This window comes from Canis lupus, chromosome 36, assembly GCF_011100685.1.
Source record: "Canis lupus familiaris isolate Mischka breed German Shepherd chromosome 36, alternate assembly UU_Cfam_GSD_1.0, whole genome shotgun sequence".
Taxonomy (NCBI): domain Eukaryota; kingdom Metazoa; phylum Chordata; class Mammalia; order Carnivora; family Canidae; genus Canis; species Canis lupus.
The window spans coordinates 12,458,692-12,483,429 of NC_049257.1; the positions used below are offsets into that span (position 1 = coordinate 12,458,692).

The following is a 24,738-nucleotide window of genomic DNA, read 5'->3' on the forward strand; positions in this document are numbered from 1 at the left end:
TGTAGACATCAATGGTGAATCAAGATAGTCCACATTTGGTTTATTGTAGGATGATTCCAAATCCCTATTTTCCCTGGACTGTCCCAGATTGTGCTGTTGTACTAGCCTGATTATTAATAGTGCTCCTTTCACTCTCAAAAGCACCCAGTTTGTGTGCTAAATCACATGATCACCCTACAAAAGACTTTGAGATATGATTTAAATATGAGTCATATATGCCTGAAGGCCTCATTCATGTGTCCTTAATAGAATGACATAGTTTTAATAGAATTACACTAGAACAGGTGAAAAATACAATTAAATTCAACTACAATTCAGTTACTAATACTCTAATTCTGTTTTCATGACAGCTGAATGGTTCATGCCACCAGCAGTGTCCGAAGCAGATTGCTCAACCCTAACTGGTAGGCTTAGACAATAATGTAGAATTTGAGTATTTATATATTCAATTTCTTTCATTCTAAAAATTCTAGAACTTTTGTTCTTCAAAAGATGTTAGATTGACCCCATTGGTCCAGGGATCACATGTCAGATGGCTGAAGTATAGTTGTCCCAACTTTAAAGCCCTCACTTATCCATTCTTCTCATCTCTAGAGTGTCCGCTCGTCTCTCACTTTGTTACTACGCACAATAAAGGCCTTGCCAGAGCCAATCTACTGTAATCATCCTCAACTTCCGCATATGAAATGGGGATTACACCATGTTGCGGTTACTGTGATAATAAAGAAACCAAATGTAACTCACCTACTTAAACCCCTGGCAGAGTTCCTTTATAAAGTATAGATGTTATTGTTAAGGGAAAATTAAAGTAAAAAGATTCATTCATTTTCTTGGAAAGCCTTAATATTAATGAACAAGAAAACAAAGTGAACCAAATGAATTCCTAGATGATTTCTTATCTTTTGTGTCAAGAATAGGCTTTCAGCCACAAATGGTAGTGCCAGCAAAAGCAGAAAGGGAACAAATTCAAGATGACTGATGACCTAGTAAAGAAGCACATAGAATTTTGAAATCCCTTAACCAGATATGTCTTATTTCAGGTTATCAAGAACACCTAGAAATGCAGACCTGTGAGTAGACCTAAACTCATGTATGAGTTTTCCCTCAGGGGGAGGTCTTTAGGAGTAGTCGGTCCGACTTTATGTATATTATTGGCTCCATTCTATTCAATATCCTTTATCACAGACTTAGATAAGACGCATACTGTGAAGATGGGCAACTCTAAGGGATGGCCGAAGCAAGCCAAAATAAGGGGGGAGGGGTGGGCGGGCACTACTGCCCTTCACGTAGGCATCAACTAAACAAATATAAGAAACTGTTGATGTAGATTTTCAGTAACATATGCAAAAAATACTTAGATTTTTATGGACTGTGGCTGTATGATCCAGCAATCTTATATTGCTGCAGAAAATCTAGTGAGCACTTTTGATATTCAATATAAAATATCCAAATCAAATCTTTCTATTCCTTACCAACCCATATTCCAGATTACCAATCTTGTCCTTTGCTGTCTCCATTGACAACTTTTGGCAATTGCACTGGACTGGAATGACAAGATTGGAGAATAGTGGGACTTCAAAACTTTCCATTGAGTTCTTAATGTCTAATAATTGTATTGTTCAATTCCAGAATGTCCATTTCAGTATCTTTGGAATTTTATTATAAAATTGCCCATCTCTTCATATACTCTGTATGTTATTTCCTTTATTTTCTGAAATGTATCAGTCATTATTATTTTAAAGTTCTTATCTGCAAGCTCAAATATATACAACATCTGCTTCCTTTCCCTGTTTGTTTTTTTTTTTTCGCTCTCAGTTACTAGTGACATTTTTTTAAATGGAAAATCAGGCATTGTATTTCCAAAAACAAAGATGAAAAATTCCCAGATGATATTATTTTCAGCAGAGAGGTTCAGCCTTTCCTCTGTGAGGCAGATAGAGTAGAAGGGGGAAGAGGCTGACTACCTTAATTTAGGGTTTTATTGAGAATCTGTCAGATGCTATTTTTGTTCTACCTTTCAGAAGTCTTCAGCTTGGATATTTAGCCTCACACCCTGTGAAGCTTCAGAATTTGATAAATGTCTTGAGGTGGGAGACTGGCTGCATTTGAGTTTACTCAAGCCACCAATTTTATCACCCCAAGCCTGATCGAGTTCCAAAATCTTTGCTGTTTCATCTGTCTCCCATCTTCCAGGGTGGTGACAGGATCCTCATTCTGCCTCTAGCTAATTCCACACTATTAAGCACCTCCAGGGACAAAGCAGTTATTGCAGATTATTTTAGTCATTTCTCCTTTCCCTTGAGGACTTTGAACTGTCTTGTTCCCTAGTAGATCTTATTTCCTAAGTATCATGAACATGTGGGTTATTCCATTTTTTTTTCCTGTGTTTGGGCTTATGATTATACCTGCTATCCTGTGAAATGTTGGAACTTAGCAAATATCTTGGAAAGGAAACTGAATTTGAAGTCCCACTACTCTCCAATCTTGTCATTCTAGTCCAGTGAAATTGTCAAAAGTTGTGTTTTCCTGTTCCCCTGCAGCAGTGCTCTTCCTGGGCTCAGCATGGATTCTCGGCATCTGGCTACACCCAGAATCAACAAATAACTTCCAGTGTCACCTCAGATCCTCAGCTCACATTTGGAAAGTTTTTGCCTTTATTGATCCCTGATGATATTATATATATAATTGATATATATCAAATATATATATATATATATATATATTTGTAATTGATCCAGCTTTTTAAATTGCTTTCAGTGGGAACATTGGTTTGATGCTAGCTACTCATTTCACCAGAAGCAACAGTCTTATTTACATAGGTTTCAGTTGAGTACAATACAGGTTTTAATAGGTACCAGTCACTGTGAAGATAATTTAACATATATTTGTGTATTGGGGGGAGAGCAAAATTTTCCACTTCAACTTTCTAAGATTTTTGATACAAGGAATCACCTTATAAATCTTTCTACCTGTCTATCATCTATATATCTACCTATATATCTATCTCATAATCCATTTACCCATTTATCCATCCACCTACCCACCTATCCATCCATCTTACTTTCATAGTAATTTTATAACAATTTATTAGATTGTTTTCAAATGAAGAATGAAAATCAGTGTCTGAAACAACTAAAATAATAAATGGAAAGAATCTAAGTGCTGATATTTTCATTGTCTTCAGGACTAAAATGAGTAAACCAAATTGTATGATAGCTAATTAATTCTATAACTACAAGTTTTTGCTTTATTTTAAGTTAATTAATTCATGCAAGCTACTATAGCGCATATATCCTGACGCTTATTGCTCTTAATCCGTTACCAACTATATTATGATGTTTCACCAAGTTTTCTTTTCCTATCCATTTTTTTTCCTCTTAACAATGTATAATCATTGAAGTTTTTGATGATTATAAGCATCGGAAAATGTGTAATGAGAAAAATATGAAAATACGATTTTATTTATCTATATGTATTTAAATCAAATATATTTCTTTCCTAAAAGGGTAACAACAGGAGGTTTGAAGAAAGGTTAACCTAAGTAAAATTAAAGAACCAGTTGAAGAAATCTAACACACAGTGCAATGAGATGAGAAAGCAGGCTGTTTTGAATAAGAAGAAAAAATGAAGCTATCAGTTATGTCTTTGAGTAATTAATAATATATGGGAAGAATAAAACCACCATAAGCATCATTAGCATCTGTATGCAAAAGTGAGCGTGAAGCTGACTGCATACACATTGTAAGAGCCGTCTCCTCAACTGCAGTCGAACTATTGTGATTTTAGATCTAGTGCCATTTTATATTTTTATTTTATCTTGTTTTATTTTATTTTTGACCTAGTGCCATTTTAAATATATAGCAAAGTAATCCAACAATAATCATTTTTAAATAAATATTTTGTCCTACATTTAGACTGAAATGAATATTATATATATATATTTTTTTTTTTTAAGATTTTACTTATTTGAGATAGAGAAAGAGCAAAAATGAGCACAAACAACAGAGAGCAGCAGAGGGAGAGGGAGAAGCCAGCTCCCTGCAGAGCGGGGCTGGATCCTAAAATCCTGAGATCACTACCAGACCCAGAACTGAAGGCAGATGCTTAAGGGACTGAGCCTCCCAGGCGCCCATACATAGTATTTTATTTAATCTTCACAGCAACCATTTAAAGTAGATAGACTTAGTCATGTGTAATCACAGATGAGTAAAGTGAAGCTTTCACAGCATAGGAAACTTGCCAGGTCACAGAGTTTAGTTACCAGGAAAGCTGTGCTGAAATCCTGTGGTCTAAATCAGCATTGTCTCTGGAATTTTCTGTAATAATAGAAAAGTGCTATATATGTACGGATGCATAACCCCTAGTCACATATGGTGATTGAGTACTTCAAATGTGGCTTCAAATGCCACAATGAGGACTGGATTTTTAATTTTATTTAATTGGAATCAATTAAAATGTAAATGGCCACGTGTGGCTAGTGGCTACCACACAAGCAGAGCACAACTTTAAAATAAGGAGATTAGACTGGCTCCTGGCCCTCCAAGATCTTGGGGAGAGTATACACGAACACCATTTTAGAAGGCTTTTCTTGGAGTTAATCAGCAGGGATATCACTCCTTGGCCTACTTTTAATAGAAATCAATATTGTACGTGAAAAATTATAAGGTATATCTGGTCTTTCTTAGTAAATGATACGGGAGATAGCTCACTTGTAAACATTCTGTACAAAATAAACAGTATATACATATGTCAAGTGTTTCCCTTCAGTCAAAGGGTAATTTCCTCTTTATTTGCATTTGCTGTGAGGCCATTAGTATACACATACGTAACACTACACAAGGAAAATACGAGGGGAGAGGAAACATAGGGGAAGCTGGTGGTTTTATATTTATTTAGGATGTGTTAGGTCTTGGCATTGTGGAGCTAAATAGCAATTCTTGGTGAGTTCTACTTTCTTCCAGGTCAGGTCATGCTGAGTAAGTAGGGTGGCAGCAAAGGACATTTAATATTATTATCTCAGGAGCATGTGAGGTGACTCCTTTCCCTGACTGCTCTTCCCCATGCCAAATGATTTATGCTAGAACTCCTTCTTACCCCTTCTTTCCTCACTTTCTTAACCAAAGAGCACTTTCTTTACTTATACCAACACTACAATAGCGTTTTGCCTTGTATGTGAAGCCTCAGAAAGCACAGAAACATGTTCCATACCTAAGAACATGTTCTAAGTAAAAATAATGCTACCTCTTCCTGAGGATCCGAATTCTACCGGAATACATTTAGAATTTCTTCCACATGATTTATCTTCATATTTTTGATTCTTAAAAGATTGAAGTTATTAAAAAATGGGAATGATTTAAAGCCTTTAATACTTCCTTTTCCTTATCGGTGCTATTGTTTAGGCTTTGTTTCGAAGTTGAGAATTAGCTTGATGGTTGTGGCTGCAAAAAGGGGTTTGATTGACTGCACATGTGTTAAAGCCATGCATACATTACTGAGGGCACTATGAGGCAGAGTGCCCTCAGAGACACACTTCTGAAAAGAGTAGTTGACTCAGGCCCCACCTATACAGAGCTCAGTTCCTAAAAATAGGTGCCAAGTTGCATCCTTTAGACGCAGGGCTAAAATAAATTCAGCCGTCCCATCTACTTGCTTGATAGACCCTTCAGTGGAGCCGGCCTCCACTTCCCGATTGCTTTCAGGGGACTGGGAAATTTGCTGTCCACAAAACAAGGGAGGAAGCTCGTCTGTGAAGGACTGTAAAGATATAAGATATTTTCACAAACTTGGAGTTTGGTCTAACTATTACAAAAGGTATGTGTGATATAGTCATTGATACCTACCCACTTCCTGGGTTGTGATATGTTCTTACTGATTGCTTGAGATTGATGAAGACCATTGGTCAAATTGCAATTGTTATAAAAGAAAATATCTGGTCAGATTTTGTTTTTATGACAATATTTAGCACAACTTTATTTATTAAGTGTAAGGCTTCATATATTAATCTCTGCCAAAAGGTTAGAGTGTTTCATATTTAGTGTTGAAGAATAATGAATCAAACTTAAAGCTAAAAAGTCATGAGTGAAAATTATACTTCAACCTAGAGCTAAACAAGAAAACTAAAAAAATTAGTGTATCTATGACCATAAATTAATAAAATATACAATGAATTTGCTAAAAAATATAAATTGTGTTACTTTGAATTCGGGGAGGGGGGAAGAATTTAAAATATCTTCAACTGTTGCAGCTTGCTCAGAGGAATGTATTGAGAATTATTCTTTCTCCAGCCTGAGTTTGATTTTGTACATCTTGCCCCAGCCACAGTCTCCTCTCCTTTGGGAGTATTACTGGAGTAAGGATTAAAGAATCAGGTTCTTAGATGTTTTGCAGAATTAAGAAAAGCACTGCCAGTTGGATCTGCCAGTCCTAATTATAGTAACTACAAACTTAAAGAGAGAAGACTGAGATTTTACTTTAAAGGTATCATGGCCTATATACTGTTTCAAATGGATTTTTTTCTGTCTTCGATTGCCTGTGAACACTTTAATTTGGTCCTGTTGTGCCTTAAGTGTTTAGATGTTAGAGACTGAAGCAATTTGGGACAGGCATTATAACAGAATATCTTAAGACACCAACTAAAAGCAAGGACACTTTAAGATTACATAATACAGGGTTTAAATATAGCCAGCTGGTGCTGAACTGAAAGATATTTATTTTTACCAGAGCTCCATTTGGTCACTGACGAGCTGTAGGTTGTTTAAATTATTTTAAAATTTCATGTGCAAGTGCCAAAGGACGAGTAAAATATTTACCTCAGCTACATTCAGAGCCATGAATTTTAATATGAAAGAGCACCTGTTTTGAGCTTTAAAGATACTACCATTCAGTGGCAAAATATTGGATCAGGAATGAAGGAGTCTTGAATTCTATGCTTAAATATTTCTCTACCTCTCTGCCTAGTCTTTGAATATTTTACCTTCTTACTATTAATATGTAAATGAACAACTAGTCCCATTTTTTTAGAGTCAGCATTTCGGATGTCTGCAAATATGGCAAAGTGCCAGCTGTTTGGGGAAAATGTAGTCCAGAGTTTGGAGTGAATGTTTCTGCTTTCATCCGGTGTTGGGCATCTTTAAGACACAGCTTCCTTCAACCACTTGAAAAATAAAAGTAGACATTCTTTAATGATCGCAGAGGGCTTTAATTCAAAAGATGTTCATGTAAAAATGTTAGCCCAGGCCTCAAGTCTTCTGTGATTATAGAGGAAGAGAGGGTTGGTTGCCTTTCCTCTGGTTTATTTTTGGGTAAAAAGCCCACAGAGTTCAGAGGTCATTTGTAGTTGTCTACCATTGATGGCTGTCAGTAGTCGGCCAGCATCCCTGTTCTGTCTCTCACATTTACCAATTGAACACCTAATACACGTCAGTATTCTTTTTATTCCTTTGGTAAAATATTGCTTATGATGAGGGGATTTGGGGTTGGACTCTCCTACTAAGCTTGATCCTGGGAACTATTTCCTCTCTGCTCTGTCTTTTCTACACACAGACACACAACCCTGGTCACTGAGAGACCTTTTTTTTTTTTTTTAAGATTTTATTTATTTATTCATGAGACACACAGAGAGAGGCAGAGACATAGGCAGACGGAGAAGCAGGCTCCCTGTGGGGAGCCCAATGAGGGACTCGATCCATGCCAGGATCATGCCTGATGTGGGACTCGATCCCAGGACCCCAGGATCACACCCTGAGCCCAAGGCAGACGCTCAACCACTGAGCCACCCAGGTACCCCACTGAGTGACTGTTTTATAAGACCTGTTTCATAGCAAGAGTCATGTCTAGATTCAGTAATTTATAGAGCAGAGCAGACAATTAATAAGTGCCTGGTAGTGTAATTCCAACATTTTTGATTGAACAATCTTTGGGGGACAGTACTTAATTGACATTACATTGTCCTTTTTATTTGCTTCCTATCTCCTATTTTGAGAGCATTCAAGTTACAGTTTGAAATTTAATTAAATTCTAATTTGTTTTTTGTTTGTTTGTTTTGCTTCTGAAGCAGACACTTCCTCATTCAAATTACAGGCTCATTCCTCACAGAATGGTGGGTAACTTCAGCTCTTTCTGATTCGGAAAACTTTTTTAGAACACTGATTTATGCCATATAGACTCATGATCTTTATATGATGGTGTGATATGTTGTATTGTTGTTGTTGTTTCCTGACAACAAATGTGTGGTGTTTTCTGGCACCAACCAATTCTCCAATTCTCCAACACCAACTGCGTATACAATTTAATTCAATTTTTATTCTGATTCCCAGAGTCAGAACAGACCCCACAGATTGCCCCCATTTCAGCCACTAACTTAGGTACAGCTGAATAGAAGAGATGCATAGGACAAGGGAGAATGGAGAGTGGCACAGAGCTCCACACTCTGTCTCGGCTCCATGCCCATCAATGTGTTCACTGTCCTAGAAGTTCACCAAACCTTTTGTTTTGGGCTTTCATCAAGATTTCATTACAGAGGATGATTGACTAAATCACTATCTATTGGTTATTGGATTCAACCTCTAGCCCTTCACCCCTCTCAAAGGTGGGAAGTGGGTTGAATGTCCTAACTCTTTAATCATTAAGTTGTTTTTTTCTGGCAGTCAACACCCATCCTCAAGCCATTTCCATTCCCCCTCAACCCGCACAAGAGACCAGCAATCATCTTATCAGTATACTAAAGACACTACCAATCAAGAGATTCTGAGAGTTATAGGAGCTGTGTGCCAGGAGCCAGGGACAAAGACCAAATATTTATTTTTTATTATATCATATATATTCACAAAATCTCTTCTCCTTTGAAATGCTACCTGTGAACTCCAGAGTAAAACTTTCATACGATTTACTTTCCTCATCATTGGACTCCATCTCTTACAAATTTAACTAACCTGTGTGTATTTGACTTGTACAGTAAAATTAGTAAAATCCAGAGGACAATAACAATTAGGCAACAAAAAGAGCAAAGATTTTATTTTCTTAAAAATGTTGAAAATCAGCAAATTCAACAAATTATTCACATTAGTTTAGATACAACAGATGATGCTGTGGCTATATTTAATGACATTTTGTGAGCCTAAATGATGGCATAAAAATTATCTGCCAGTGAGCAATACAGTAGGTAATCCAAATTCCTGGTAGAGTAACTGTACTTCTTAAAATATTGCCAAGGATAAGAGGAATTTATTCCACAGATAACACAAAGAACCTCAGTGACTATTTAGTTTGGCAGTTTTAAGTTCTAGATAAGAACACTGAGGCAAAGGAACATTAAGTAGTAACTCTTATTAAACACAGAGAACTAGAAGCTAACTCTCTTGACTTGTGTTTCAATGCTATATGTCATTCCACAAAGCTTCAACCCAATCCCATTCCACTCCCATGACTTGCCATACATTTTTGAGGTACACCTTGATAAAGTCCTTTTTTTCCAGCAGTAGGTTTTTGTTGCTTTTTCTTTTGTATTTCCCATTCTCTTAAAATTGTGAAAAAAAAATGTGGAAAAGGAGATATCCACATACAATTCAGTTAAAATTCAAAATATGATGATTGCTTTATTTTTTAAATTTTACTAAGCATTCCAGTTTGCTCATCTTCTGTGTTAGATGAGCTCTTTCCCCATCCCCCATGGTCTTCTCATTGGCACATGGTTTTTCATTGCTCTTTTTGGCAGACCTTTGAGTAGATTTGTCTTCTACATTTTTCTAATTGTATGCAGGATATATCCTGCTGCTTGGGGAACTGAACACTTTAGATATATCTGACTGTTCAAAAGTAACTAATTGCCAAATTGCTCCAGGCATACACATGATTTAAAATAAATATGATACTAAAAGAATTTATTCTGGGAAATTTCTCTGTTTGTAAAAGATCCAATAGCATCTTCCTAAAGAATCTGAATATATCAGCATGTGTATTTCTAAATGCATTAACTTGGTAGTTACTAACATTGAAAACAAAAAAAACTATCACCATTAATTTTACAAGCAAAGTCCAGCATTATAAATGGTTTCCAAACATGTTCTCAGTGTTCTTCATTTAAAGTCCAGTAAATGTGGACTGTATATAAACTAATGTTTAAATATCATTTAACTTAATTATTTAACCCATAGGAACTTAATTGCATTGAAATAAAATGTAGGTAGAATTTACAATATAAAGTGACAGGGTTTTTTAACTATATTAAATTTTGATAAGTAGAGTCACATTTCCCCATTAAATTACATTATAACTTTATGGGTGCCTTTATCACTACTCTGTTGTTGATGGTAACTTTGTTTTTAGTCAATACTGTCATAGCAAGAATTTAGCTTTACCTTATCTAGCTAGTAAGACTTTTTGTCAAATAATTTGAGGTTCATAGGTAACACAGTAAATAATTCCCTGTCCAGGGAAACAATGAAAAATCTTTTTGTAAAGCTAGGGATCACCTTTTAATGTGCATGTTTTGTAAGTTAGAATTTTTGACTCTCCACACAAGTGTTGTATTGCTAAGTTGGAATATTTCTGGGAAAGAGACAAAAAAAGTGAGTTGATTCATGTTATTAAAGGTTGTCAGTTCCAGCTAGAAGCTCTATTTAAAATTTGCTGTGTCTGCTTCTGTTGTATCCCAAGCCATTTTCCTGAGTGCTGTATAGGGTGGAAGTCTGCTGTTTTGCTGCAGGGGTGAAGCCCAGCAGCAAGTTTTCAATTGGAACGCAGGGGTTAAAGCCGGGGAGGCCAAAGGAAGAACTGCTGGCAAGCAGCAGCTTGCTCAGTCCCTCCTGTCTTCAGAACCATCCCAGGATGTTCAGAGTGGGCACAGAATCTCATTACCACCCTACCTTCTCCAGTAGAGACTATGCTAGCCCCCTGAGTCCCAGAGGACTCAAAAACATATATTTTTTAGGAATGAACTGTATTAGTGCATGTCCACTTCAGTCACTGACTGATTCTGGAGTGGGAATAATTTTAGGATGCATCACCCATCTGTCATCCAGAGCTGGACAATGGTCCCCACTTTTACTCTATAAAATCTTAGGGAAATGAAATTTGAAAGGAAGGCAGGTGTTTGTATTTAAGTTACGATTCCTTTTTTTTTCTTTTCCTGGAAAGATCCAGTCCAGTTATTGTGGTTATCAACTCAAAACTACTATTTATAGTTTCTAATACTCCACCTTCAAATAGAAGCAGTAAATCATCTCAGACTTCAATGTTCACCTCTTTAATTTACCTCACCATTTCAACCCACTGATCCCAGCTTCTTGACTATTCATCATATTATGTTATTACCATTTCTTTCCATTATATTCCATTATGCTCATATATATGTGTATATGTATACATACACACATATATGTACATATATGTATTTGTATATGTATATTATCTTCTGTAAAATATGGTGTCACTGGTGCCTCTGTATTGTTTTCCATTTCTTTTTTTTTTAAGATTTTATTTATTTATTCTTGACAGACACACACACACACAGAGGCAGAGACACAGGCAGAGGGAGAAGCAGGCTCCACGCAGGGAACTGGACATGGGACTCAATCCCAGGTCCCCAGGATCACACCCTGGGCTGAAGGCGGCGCTAAACTGCTGGGCCACTGGGGCTGCACCTCCATTTCTTTTACACTCTCCAAGTGCCTTTGGATGTTCAAGTAAAGAGTGATCTTTAGACAAAAACCAGTAACCACAATATCATCCAGAATGACTTTTCTTTTTATTCTTTGGATAACATTGTGGGAAGAACCTGACACAATATTTTGTGAACATTTGTATTGAGAAAGTGCCAAACTACATTTTTATAACAACAGCAATAATAATAATGAACATAAACATTTTCTGCAGGATTGCTCTCCCATGGATAGATTTATTTTTAAAGCTCTAGGAGCTGATGTATAAAATTTCATTATTTATATCATCTTTACATTTTAATCAATCTGGATAGTTCGTGAAATCAGCAAGATTTCTCAAATGATGTAGAATGTTCTCTCTCCTTGTCTTTCCTCCTCCTTTTTTTTTTTTAAATCTCATTTCTATGAAAGACCTCTGGAATAAATTCCTTAACCCTAAAACTATTATTATCCTTAAGTTGTATGCAGTGCCCTCAGTTTACCAGAATCACAAAACACCATCTCCCAGAGCCAGAAGAGGTTCCAAATGAACCCCAGATAACACTTTATTGGGAAATTAGAAAATACTTTCAGGTGAACCCTAGTAAGTTGAACAAAGACTTTGGAACAAACTGCCTGGGTTTGAATTTTGGCTCTTACACTTACCAGTTGGATGACTTCAGGTAAATTATTTAATATCTCTGTGTCTGTTTCCTCATCTGAAAATGGAGGTACTATTAATATCTTTCTCATAGATTTGTTCTGAGGATTAAATAAATTCATATTTATAAAATGACTAAAACAATAGTACCTGGTAAGTAATGTCACATTAGCTCTTGCTATTACTGTCATTCTTATTATTATGTAATACATGAGGCTAGTACAACATATGAACCATTATCTCTTTCCTAGAAAGCAAGATAAGAAAATAAAGTACCAAGTTTTCCTAGATGCTGAACATTCAAAAAAAACCCACCACCCCAAAAACTGTTTAAGAGAGAAAATCAGCTACCTGAGTTATTGGTCTGTTGTTAAAGGCATCCTTACCTTGCAGAGATGCACTTTTCAGCTCAAATTAAATTTCTGTCCTCTCTGGAGTTGTAGAAAGCTATTAAGTGCCTTCTTTCTGTTATAATAATTCCTACTCTTGAAACTAATAACCTTCCCGTTATTCTCGATGTCAACATCACATTACTTCAAGAAATCAAACTTTTCAACTACCTTCAGCCCTAATGACACCGTCTCCTTTCTGATAGAGCTGCTCCCAGCCACTTATTGGACTTTGTTATTACCTTGACTTAATTCTTAGACTCTTGAAATATAGACCATGGTTTTCTTTATTTTCTGCTAAAACTGATCTTGACCCTCAGCATTATCTTCCCATCCTCAATACATCCTGCCCACCCACCTCTCTGCTTTTGTTTGCCTCATGGCTCTGGATCTTGGATCCACTTGCAGTGTCTGAGTGAAGATGGAAGGAGAACACTCACGCAGGAGAGAGGCACTAAAAGATGGGGCTTTAGGGAACAGACTCTTTATCAAGGGAATCTGAGCAGCAAAGGCAAAGAAGAATCCAACACCTGAAAAGAAAACAAAAGACTGGGGTGCCTGGGTGGAACAGTGGGTTAAGCATCCAACTCTCAATTTCAGCTTAGGTCATGATCGCAGGGTCGTGAAATGGAGACCTGTGTTGGGCTCCCTGCTCAGGGAGGAGTCTGATTGAGATTCTCTCTCCCTCTGATCCTCCCACTCATGCATGCTCTCTCTCTCTCTTTATCTTTAATAAATAAATAAATCTTTAAAAACTAAAAGAGTGAAAGATCATGAGCCAATGAATGGTGCAATGCATCATATTTGAGGGATGACGCTAAGCTATAAACAGGAAAATAAATGGCAAGGTCAAAAGTAAGGAGGACTAGAAACAAGATAGGATTGGAGCCCGTGCTGGACTTGGGCGTGCATTTCAAACTAAGCCAAGAACAATTCAGGAGTGTTGGAGGCCTGGAGTTGAGGGCTCCTGACTCCAGGCTTCAGGAATAGCTTAAAGGAACCGTGCTAGGCCTAATGCTCATTCAGCCACAATCCCATTGTCAGCTTCAACAATACAGCTTTCTTTGACTCCCCCTCCCCCGTTTCATTTGTCCACACGTTCTTGAGCTAAATTCACCTCACCAAAAACCAATTCAACATTTTCCTGTTGCTTACAATTTTTGTTTCTATCCGAGGCTGCCTGTCTCTATAAATAATATATAATACATATATACTAACTTCTCATCACATTCACCATTATTCCTAACAATCCAGATGTTCTCTACACTAAGATACAACTGGAAAATATGAGAATGGGAACAAGTGTGTCGGTAATACTTTTTAAGAAAGGCTATGTTGGATTTTAAAAGGCTTGGCAATGTAAAATTTGGGCTAAAATAGTCACCAGAGGTATGCACTGGGTATAATAGAGATGAAGCCGAGAGCTGATGGAGCATGTATGGTTAGACAAAATCAGAAGACTAGGGATGGAGCCCGGGAGACGACACATGGTTGGGCATCAGGAATTTTTCAGGAGACTGGTCATGATAGATGAGTGTTACTTCGATCTGGTCTAAGCTACTCACCAACTCCGTACTCAGGTTTGAGATTTTATAAAGAACAACGCAGAGTGCTGCGAAGCATCAACATTTTTAATTCCTCCTTCTTCTGAGATACTTTCTGTAATGGCAAGTGTCAGGCTTGGTGAGGTTTATGACATTTTCCTCAGGCCCTGCGCTGCTGCTGAGTGGGACCTAGGGCTTGCTGTCACATCTGCTTTCCTTGGCAAGCTGCCAGTTCAGAAGTGCACTGGGACCCCCAGAAAACCTACTGAGGCCCTCCTCCTAGCTCTCAAAATACAAACGGGATACTACTTGTCATTAGATGGTCCTCCAAGGAAAAATGCGTGTATATCATTTTTGTTTGCATGTCCTGCCTATACTCTTGTGCTTGGCCCACTGCGCGGGGAGGCTATTATTTTCTTCTGGACTGAACTGTGATGGAGACATGAATGTATCTGGAATTTTTTTAGCTACAATACTTTACTAATTGCTTTCTGCAGATATGTAATAACAGGAGAATTTCTGGCAGAAATTTAATTTGGCTGAAAGCCTGAAGTTGACTGGTTTCACTTCCCAAGCAAACATTTTTGTGCCGTTCTCATTTTCACTTGCTCATGCGGTGTCCTGCGGAGCATTTTTGGTGATGAGCTGGATTTCATTGTGGGAGACTCACAGGTTCACAGGCAAGAAGCTTATTTTTGCTCCCTCCTGGAAGCTTTAATCCCAACTTTCACATCTCCGGGCTGCTTAAATAACTTCTGTTGCAGAATTTGGAACTTGTTTTCTACTCTTTAAAAAGAAGTAGGAGAGAGAAAGCAACAAAATCTCTCAATAGGAACCATCGAAAGATGGGCATTGAATCGTGCACTGTGATTTCAAGACAAATTCATTTGGTAAATGCTTACTGATGGTCTCCCGTGTATCGGTCATGATGTCAGATGCTACATACCTGTGAAGTTGGTTGTCTTCATCTCAACTGTCCATCTGCTTCTTTAAAATCTAAGAATTTTGGCTTCAGATAATAATAAAAATTTAATAGCCACTTCTACAAAAATGTTAGGATAGATCCCACTGCTCCTTGTTAGAGAAAGCACAAACATCGTCCTTAGAAATGCTTTATATTCCTCTTACCCCAAAGGAAGAGCACATAAGGAACATTTCTGGCCACCATGTGGTACCCATCCTTCCATGTTCACAATGTATGTAAGTCGATGAAGCTAACAGAGTCTCTGACTGAAATCATGATAGGTACGCCCATGTAGGCCACCGTAAGAATTAAAAGATGGAAACAGATGCTGAGCTCCTCGCTAGTGGGTGATAACCTGCAGTTGTCATTCTGTGTCTAAAATTTAAAAACTAATATTTAAAGACAACCAAAGAGATGCTTACTTTACAGTCTGAGTTCCCCCTTCCAGGTGAGTTGTCCTAATACAGCAACAGGCCAAACTAAGTTGAAATGACTTGTCCATCTGCCCAAGGCTTTTGGTGCCTAAAAGGAATAGTGTGGGGAAGTGACTCTATTTTAAAGCTTCATGTGGAATTTTACAATGAAGCCCAATTTCTAAATTTTAAATTGCTTTTTTACATTTCACTCCCCTCAGCCTTCCTCCTCTCACCTTATCTTACACTTGAGTTTAAATACCATTGGTCTAGGAAAACTTTTGTTTGCAAGTTTTAATTAAATTCTTTGTTGTTCACAGATGTCACTGCCTTAATGTGCGTGGAAAGAGCAAGTTTTTCATCTGAATAACATTTAAAGGGTGATTTTTACACTTCACCCTTTAAAAAACAGGAGTGAAATAAGCAGCATAAACTGATGGCACACTTACAGGACTAGGTTTTGAATCTGAGAGAAAGGAAACAAATGCCAGTGCCAAATTTGTAAAGATAAATAAGTATAAATAAATTAAGGGATGATGAGACTGACTAACTATGTTCTTCATGTGTATCTTAAGCAGGGCAGACTATTAAATTACGTCCACTCTTTGGGCCGTTCCTAGTACAGGCATATCATTAGGAAACTGACATCATCTTGTTCTTTTGAAGTTACAGTCTGCATTTATATGCAAAGGGCATGGAGGGCACCTTAATGGTGAGAGGGAGAATGACCCAGAACCTGACTGATTCCGAGTTTTGATACTTTAAAATTATTACACTTTAACTTATAAACACCCCTCTTCCCTATTTAAAAGACTCTTAAAATCTATAGAGCATTTTCTAGTGTCCCTACAATTATGGGGACAGGAGCCAGAAAGCATCTGGGATAGTACAAATGTTTGAACAAGATGCCGATTACCTTTCATTTTAGAGCACAATAGAAGAACCTATAGCTTTGGTAAGAAAGACGGTATCCTACATGGGTTCTTAACACTCTACTGAACATTAGCCCTTTTGTCTTCCTCCTCAAGATCCAATGATTAAAGACCATATCTTTTTTACAGTGTTCATTTTCTTAGGTGGAATTTTTCTAAGTACGTGATTCTCTGAAAGAGTCAATTCACTTCCAGAAGAGTCGTGAGCAATATGTTACGTTATTTCAGCATTCTCTCTTTTCCCTCCATTGCTTAGGTTTTCCAAATAATGTTCAGTAAAGAAAGTGTAGAATTAGTGTGGGTTCCCTTCTTTGATCAAGCCTATCACCCATTAAGTTCAAAAGAAAAAAAAACATATCAAAGGATCTGTTGTTTGCAGACTTGGGCAGAAAAAGCACTTTAGACAAAGACTTAAGGTCACTGAAAAGAGTTTGTATAGATTCAGAGACCAAATTTCTGGAAGACAAAAGGCTGAAATATATTTTACTACTCAAAGAAAAAGGGTGATCAGTAGGAGAAAAGCTGCCACAGCATCAATTGCCTAAGTTGGAGTCAGAATTTTATGATTTGGACTTTCTTTTAATATCCTTTGTCACATGCTAACCTAAGGAGAGGGGTGAAAGTTGGAAAGAGGGTAAAGTATAGGGAATTCCTTAAAACAGATCCAGAAACCTCTGGCTGATCCAGAATGCAGCTGACACAGAAATGATTTAAAATAATAGTTGGGAAGTAATTAAACTGCCTGCCTCTGCCTACATGCAAACAACTTAAAGGTGGGTATACCAGGGAGATGTTTCTCGAAGCTGCAGATTTGCAGATTATGAAAACGTCATCATCTCCCATGATATTACTGTTGCTCATGTTTGACCTGTTGAGTGCCCAACAGCATACTCAGAACTAAACAGGACAGTTCAGGGCACGTGAACTAGCTTTGTATGAATTTTTACAAAGCCTCTGAGAGAAAAAAAGAAGCAGACCATTTTCAGGAAAGACAGACTCTAAGCTAGTGTGCATGAGTCATCTCCATCTATCAACAAATTGCTTTGACCCCAGGATAAAGTCACTTTTGTGTAGTCTGGAAGTCCTGATGGTTTTAGAGGTGCTGGTGGATGTTTTAACTAGTCTGTTCCTGGGATCCCTGGGTGGCGCAGCGGTTTGGCGCCTGCCTTTGGCCCAGGGCGCGATCCTGGAGACCCGGGATCGAATCCCACATCGGGCTCCCGGTGCATGGAGCCTGCTTCTTCCTCTGCCTGTGTCTCTGCCTCTCTCTCTCTCTGTGACTATCATAAATAAATTTAAAAAAAATTAAAAAAAAAATAACTAGTCTGTTCCTGCACAGCCTTTCCAAGGTAACGTTTGCTGCTAATCACAGACCGAGTTTGAGGACTCTCTCTCTCTCTGTGGTTGAGAAGTGATTATATTTGCTTGCCATTTCTCAAGTTCCAGCCAACAAAACGAAACAAAACATCGACAACAGAAAGAAGATGGCATTCTTGTCACAAAGGCACTGCCCAGTAGTAGCTGAGCCAGGCATGAAGGACATTTGGAAATGGAACAGTCATAGGGAGTTTGGGCAAAGAAAAAGCAATAATAAAGCAGTAGGAATAAAGAAGGAGTACTTGAGGAAATAAGGAGTGAGGAAAAGAAGTTTTATCAAAAACGTAGCAACTCACAGAGACATGGAATAATGCAGAATGATGTGAAATTTGGGGATTTTCTGGAATAGAGACTGAGAAGGAAAGGACGGGATTCAATTTAAATAGAAGGAATACTCAAAGAGGAAGAAAATCTATATTCAAACTAAATCAATATAGCGACAGTTCTTCTTAGGGGTTATTTAACACTTAAAGAATGGTACTTGGTGGAGGTATTTAGGAGAAGTACTTAGCAACGCATAGGTACCTAGCAGAGCAACTCTGGAATGGATCCCAATGAGGAAATCTAGGACCCCTCTCCTTGCCCCTGTGGTAGGCAGCCACGGGGCAGCAGAGATGTAGGGAGTGACCCCATCATTGCCACCTGACTGGTCCAGACCAAGGTTTGCTGCACCATGACCACTGCTCAGAGGCTGCATAAGGAAATGAAAAATGTTAAATAACTGAGTGATAGTTTCATGATTTTACCTACATTGCATAGAAGAGAGAGAAATATGAGGAATGTTTTTTTTTTAATTTTTATTTATTTATGATAGTCACAGAGAGAGAGGCAGAGACACAGGCAGAGGGAGAAGCAGGCTCCATGCACCGGGAGCCCGATGTGGGATTCGATCCTGGGTCTCCAGGATCGCGCCCTGTGCCAAAGGCAGGCACCAAACCGCTGCGCCACCCAGGGATCCCTGAGGAATGTTTTTTGGGGGAAAATAGAATCAATCTGTCCCTATCATGTGATATACCAGGGTGATTTCTATGAACTTTACATTTTCAGAGTACAACTTCATTGCTCACTGGTGAAAAGATGGTGATTCATCAGTATTCAAATATACATCAATATTCAGTCTTGGCACTTTGAATATCACATACATTGAGTTAGTAATTTTTTCCTCATCTCTGTAGTCATATGAGTAGGATATGCCAACTTCTTTGCCTCACTCTCAACGTGTAGTTATCCATTCCTTCATGACTTATTGTGTTCTCCTTGTTTCAGGAAACGTGGTAGATATCTGATTTATAAGGAGGAATGAAATATCCTTACAGAAGGCTTTAGGTTTAGGTGGATCAGAATCAAGCCCTATCCTTTTCACTTACAACTTTAAGCCTTGAGAAATTTCATAACCTTTCTTATCCTCTGACTTGTATTGGTTCATGTTATCTGCATGACCACACTTAGGAGATATAATAACACATAGAGTGGAAGCTAGTGAGTATTTATTGTTACTATGTGCAAGATATTATGTAAACTCTACTTTTATAAGATTCCCTTCAGGCAATCACAGGTTCTGTTATCATGCTCATGATACAGGGAAGAAGAAAGAGGCTTAGAAAGGTTAAACAATTTGCTTAAAGTAAAAAATGAGTGCCAGAAATAGGTTAAATAGTGGGTTTTCTGGGTCCAGAGTGGGCGGTTAATCTGCATGTGGGTCTGCCTCCTGATGGATAAGAGCCCAAGACAGAGACCAGAGTAGAAAGGTTTACAAAATTAACTTAGCTCTACCCTGGGCTGGAGGGACTTGCTTTTTGGTGGAAAGTGACAGAAGTTGGGGCAGGGCTGGGGGGCAAGAAACTCAAGGATACACTAAAAAGTAACGTCATACAAATAAAAGCATTGCCAGAGAGCAACTCACTCACTGCCTGGGTTAAGTGGGAGAAATCTGAAGGGAAATGGAGCCTCATGGTAGGTTACCTGCAATGTAGGTTAGGTAGGTAACCCCACTAAATAGGATTTGGCTTGATCCATCTTAATTTATTCCATCTTGATATAAATAAATGTGGTTTGTAGGGGGTGGGGATATGGAGTGTATGCCACCAAGTTCCTCAAGAGTCTCCTCCTTAGGAGGGCCGCATTTGGTGTATCTTCAGACAAGCCAACTTCCTTAGCAGGACCAGCCATCTGGGAGCTTGTTTTATTCAGAAGTCAGCATGCTGAAATGATACAACCTGTTGTATTTCTGTTTTTAGAGATAAGGCCACTTCTTAGAATACTGTATTTCTTGAGGATCTCTCTGGTGGTTTTTTTTTTCTTCTCTCTTCAAGTAGAGTAGGGCTGAATATAATTCATGCCCAGCCTTGAGCACTGTGCTTGGCCCACAGTAGATGGACAGTGGATGTTTATTGAATGCATGACTAAAGCCTTAAGAAGAGAGTTTACCAAATACCTTTACTGTATATCTCAGATGCACATTTAAACAAAGAGGATACTGTGATGAGAGCCCGATACCAATTCCCATGTTGGAGCGGAATAGATCAATAGAAAATTTGGGCAGTGATCCTTGCTTTGCATTTCTCTTCCCTTAGAGTAAGTCCCTATCTCTACTTGCTTGAATGGATACCTAAACCTGTCTCCAGTTTGATCTCTGAAGTGACCAAGGGAATATAATTGAAGAATTTGCTTTCATTTCTAATTCTAAACTCAAGCTTATGAGGATGTAAAAAGAGCCAATTAGAGTCACAGATATTCAACTTTATTGGTTTCCCTTTGACATATGCCTACATGCACTAAAATAAATGTTTAGAAAGGATTTGTCTATAGATGTTTAGGAAGCAGAAAGGAGGATTCATAAACCTCAATTAAAAATGCTCTTTCTAATAGAATGTTATATCTCAATTAAAAATATTCACATAAGAGACTGTGTAGATAGAGTTGAATAAGTAGCTCAGAAATACCTGAACTCAATTCTGGACTCAGCCACTTATTATATGATTTTATCTTTTGAGTGTCACTTTCTTCATCAGTTAAGTGGAAATACCACCTATCAGATATGGTTGCTGTAAAAATTAGATGTAAATGTAGATGAATCAGAGTATACGTAAAATGCTTAACACATAATCAATATTCATTAATAGACAGTTATCCTTGTTATAATGCAATATAAATTTGATTATGCTAGGGGAATGTCTAACAAGAGACTTATGTTGTAAAAATATGCACCATCGATAGGCATTTAATGGTTCTAATTTATTTGACCATTTCAAAGAAATTTAAGTCATTCTATTCAGTTATTGATTTTTGTAACTGAGCAATTCTTTAACTAAACTGAACAATTAATTTAAAAATATTTAATAGCAATATGATTAAATTTCCAAATATGCCCAAGCTGGAAATATTACTATACTGATAATTATCTAATTTCTGACTAAATTCTATTCATTCATAACTGCTTTAGTACAAGAAGTACTTTTGTGAAGTGATAGGAGCTGCAGAAAACAGGACGAGTCTATATGACAATATGTCATTACAATTAGAGATGGCAGGTCTCTTACCCAGAGAGATTAAAATCTAAATGGACATTTAAACCTAGTCTTATCTATAAGAAGATGGATATTTCTGGGGGGGGGGAGCATAAGGAATAACTTTAAGGATGTTTCTATCACAAGGTGCTTTGTATATATCAATTGCTGTGATTTGGGAGAACTGGAACTAATATTATTTAGAAAGAATCCACCCTGTGGTGATATCTGATTTGGGCAGTGCATGTAGGTGTACATGAGATGTTTGCATTTGTTTCCTATTGCTGCTGTAGCAAATTACCATAAAAGTAGTAGTTTACAATGGCACAAATTTGTTATATTGCTGTTCTGTAGATCCAAAATCCAAAATGGGTTTCACTGGACCAAAATCAAGGTGCTGGCTGGGCCAAGCTCTTTCCAGAAGTTCCAGGGGTAAATCTTGCTTTCTTGCATTTTCCAGCCTCTAGAAGCTGCCTGCATTCATTAATTCGCGGGACCTTTCCTCCACTTTCAAAGCCAATAATATAGATCTGCACTGCCCTCCCACTCCCTCACCGTCACCCCTATCTCTGCTTCTGTCTTCATCTCTCCTTTCAACTGTGGCTCTCCTGCCTCTCTTTTTCATTTATGAACATCCTTGAGACTACTACGTGGAACCCACCTGGATAATCCAGAATTATCTCCCTACCTCAAAACCAGTAACTTAATCAGACCTACAAAGTCTCTTTTGCCAACAAGAATAATGCATTCATGGATTCTGAGGCTAAGGATGTAAACATCTTTGGAGGACCAATATTTTGCTTACAAAATTGCTGAATTTTGTCTTCTTCCTCTAACAGGCAACTAGAAATACAAGATCTCTTCCAGTATCTGATGAACTGGGAGAGTACCGGTTAGGGAAGAGTTGGTAAGGAGGCAAGAACTAATTCTTTTTATTAGCCTGAAAGATGATCTATTTGTGTTAAGGTATAAAGCATGGTAATCAGATGAACAAATGGATTTTGAGGAAAGTGACAAGTGTACATACAACAACATAGAGCATTTGGAGGGAATAAGACTGTAAGGAGGTTAAGTTAAAAGATTGAATCTGGTTCATTCTGCCCATATGCTGGATGGATGCCACAGTAGAGTTTTTGTGCTGTCATGGCATACACTTTCATTCAGTTTACTCTTTGCCCTTCCTCTCTCTGTTTTTTTGTTGTTGTTGTTGTTTTTAAGAACTGTAAATTAATGTAAGATTGTGCTATATACTTACTCTTTCATTTTATTTTCCATCTATTTCTTGGTTTTATAATATTCAAATGAATCAAAATATATAAAACTCAAATTGATTACAAATTGAGGTGCCTGAGTGACTCAGTTGGTTAAATGTCTGAGTCTTGATTTTGGCTCAGGTCATGATCTCAGGGTCCTGAGGTTGAGCCCCTCATCTGGCTCTGCACTCGGCACGGAGCCTGCTTGAAATTCTCTCTCTCTTTCTCCCTCTGTCCTTCCCCCTGCTCTCTTTCTCTCTCTCTCCCTCTCTCTCTCTCTCTAAAATAAACAAATAAAAATCCTTTTTAAAATGTGATTATAAATTTGACTTGGCAGCAGCATTCTGAATGTTTAAGAGAGATGAATTTTATTATTAGCTGAGGGATATGCAGATATTAAGAATTATAGAAAACTTATTCATGCTAATGGCTGTGAGCCAATGCTATGTCCATCGGTATGATATCCTGTTCACAGATCTGAACTGGGTTATAGATCATATATTTAGATTTGATGGAATTTAGTCCATCACTCGCCCAATTGAGTTCTAAATCAATTTCCCTGAGTACTAAGCAGTTTACTTCTTTATAATGCATCCGAAATGCAATAGCAAGGCCATGGATGTGTCACTGAAAGTGCATTCGCCTGCTTGAAGCTGATATCTGTGTTTGCGTCAGCTTTGTGGGCTTCCGCATGGCATGCCAGCTTTCTGCCTGGCTCTTAGTTGGGACTAAATAAAGATTTCTTGGATTGACTTTAGAAAATTTGAAAGAAAAAAATCATTAAATTCTCATTTATTTGCTCAAGACTTCAAGTTACTATTAAACCTTAGAATTTCTTTTGAGTCATAAGATAGCTGAGTTAGCTATCTAGGACTATTTTTTATGTTTTTATTGTATATACAACATGAGTCAGATCACAACAGAAAAAGGCATCTCTTTATTGTTTGAAGTTTCCTTTGTCTATTTACTGGGAAGTGATTATTTGGGTTTTGGACATGTGCATTCCTTGAGAAGCAGCACAGACTTTGAAAGTCACAGAACCTGAGCCAGCCTGTGTGGCTTTCCCTTCCAGCTCAGAACCTCACCAGGCACCTGTCCTTGAGCAAGTTTTGTGACCTTTCTGTGTCTCCATTTCCTTATCTGTAAAATGGAGATAAAAAATAAAAATAGTCTCTACCTCATAGGGTAGTTGAGAGCAGTAAATGGATTAATGTCTGACACATAGAAAACACTTCATATATATTTGCTATTATATTTTTACTTGTGAAGATATTTTACTTTATGCTTTTTTATGCTTAGAAAGTCCAACTGAAATAATTTTCTACTTCTCTGAAGATTTTTCATCATTTTAAAAAACATTGAGCTCTCTACTCCATCTAATACTCTGTAACATGCCAAGAGGTGAGGAACCGTTGCATGTTTTCCACAAAATCATTACCCAACTTCCCAATATGACTCATCGGTAATGCTGCTGTCTCATGCCATTGGTCTTCCACAAACTCGTGTGGCCACCTCCTTCATGTTCCAGTACAGATGTTCTACTTCTCAGGATGCTTTTCCTGACACCTGCTTGGTGACACACCAGAGTGGATTATATCCTCCCTGTAGACTCCCAACCCAGCTGGTGCAAACCCATTAACTCTTGGGTTATAAGTGCCTGTCCTTCCAACCAGACTGAAAACTCGGGAGCAGAGTGAACGTGTCATGTTCTTGCTGTAGATAAACCAAGAGTTGTTTAATGATAATGAAGAAATATATTAAAGAAGCCGTCTTTATTATATAATGTGAATTATTTCCTTTTGAAATTTTATGTGGTAAAGATGGAGGGAGATATGTGAATGTCACCCACAGCAATTAGATTCCCATAAAGTTCTCCTTTTTCTGGTTGTTGATGGTGTTTCTATGTTTCTGTACTGTGCTAATCCTCATGTAGAGGCTTACAGTGTTACAGCTTCTTGGTCGATTAGTATCTTCCAACTGCTGATGGCCCTCTATCTCACTTAGTACACTTTGTCTTTAATGATATTTGCAGGAAAAGAATATAGCCATGATGACTTTTCTTC

The 24,738-nt window shown here is 37.7% G+C and overlaps 1 protein-coding gene across 1 annotated transcript in view; it reads left to right on the forward strand.

The window, feature by feature from the left end:
* The first annotated feature begins 5,628 nt into the window (after window positions 1-5,628).
* Window positions 5,629-24,738, forward strand: part of XIRP2 (xin actin binding repeat containing 2) — a 74,583-nt gene continuing 55,473 nt past the window's right edge. Inside the window, exon 1 of the mRNA XM_038584722.1 lies at window positions 5,629-5,811. The gene's annotated coding sequence lies outside the window, so the exon portion shown is untranslated. The remainder of the gene's footprint in view (window positions 5,812-24,738) is intronic.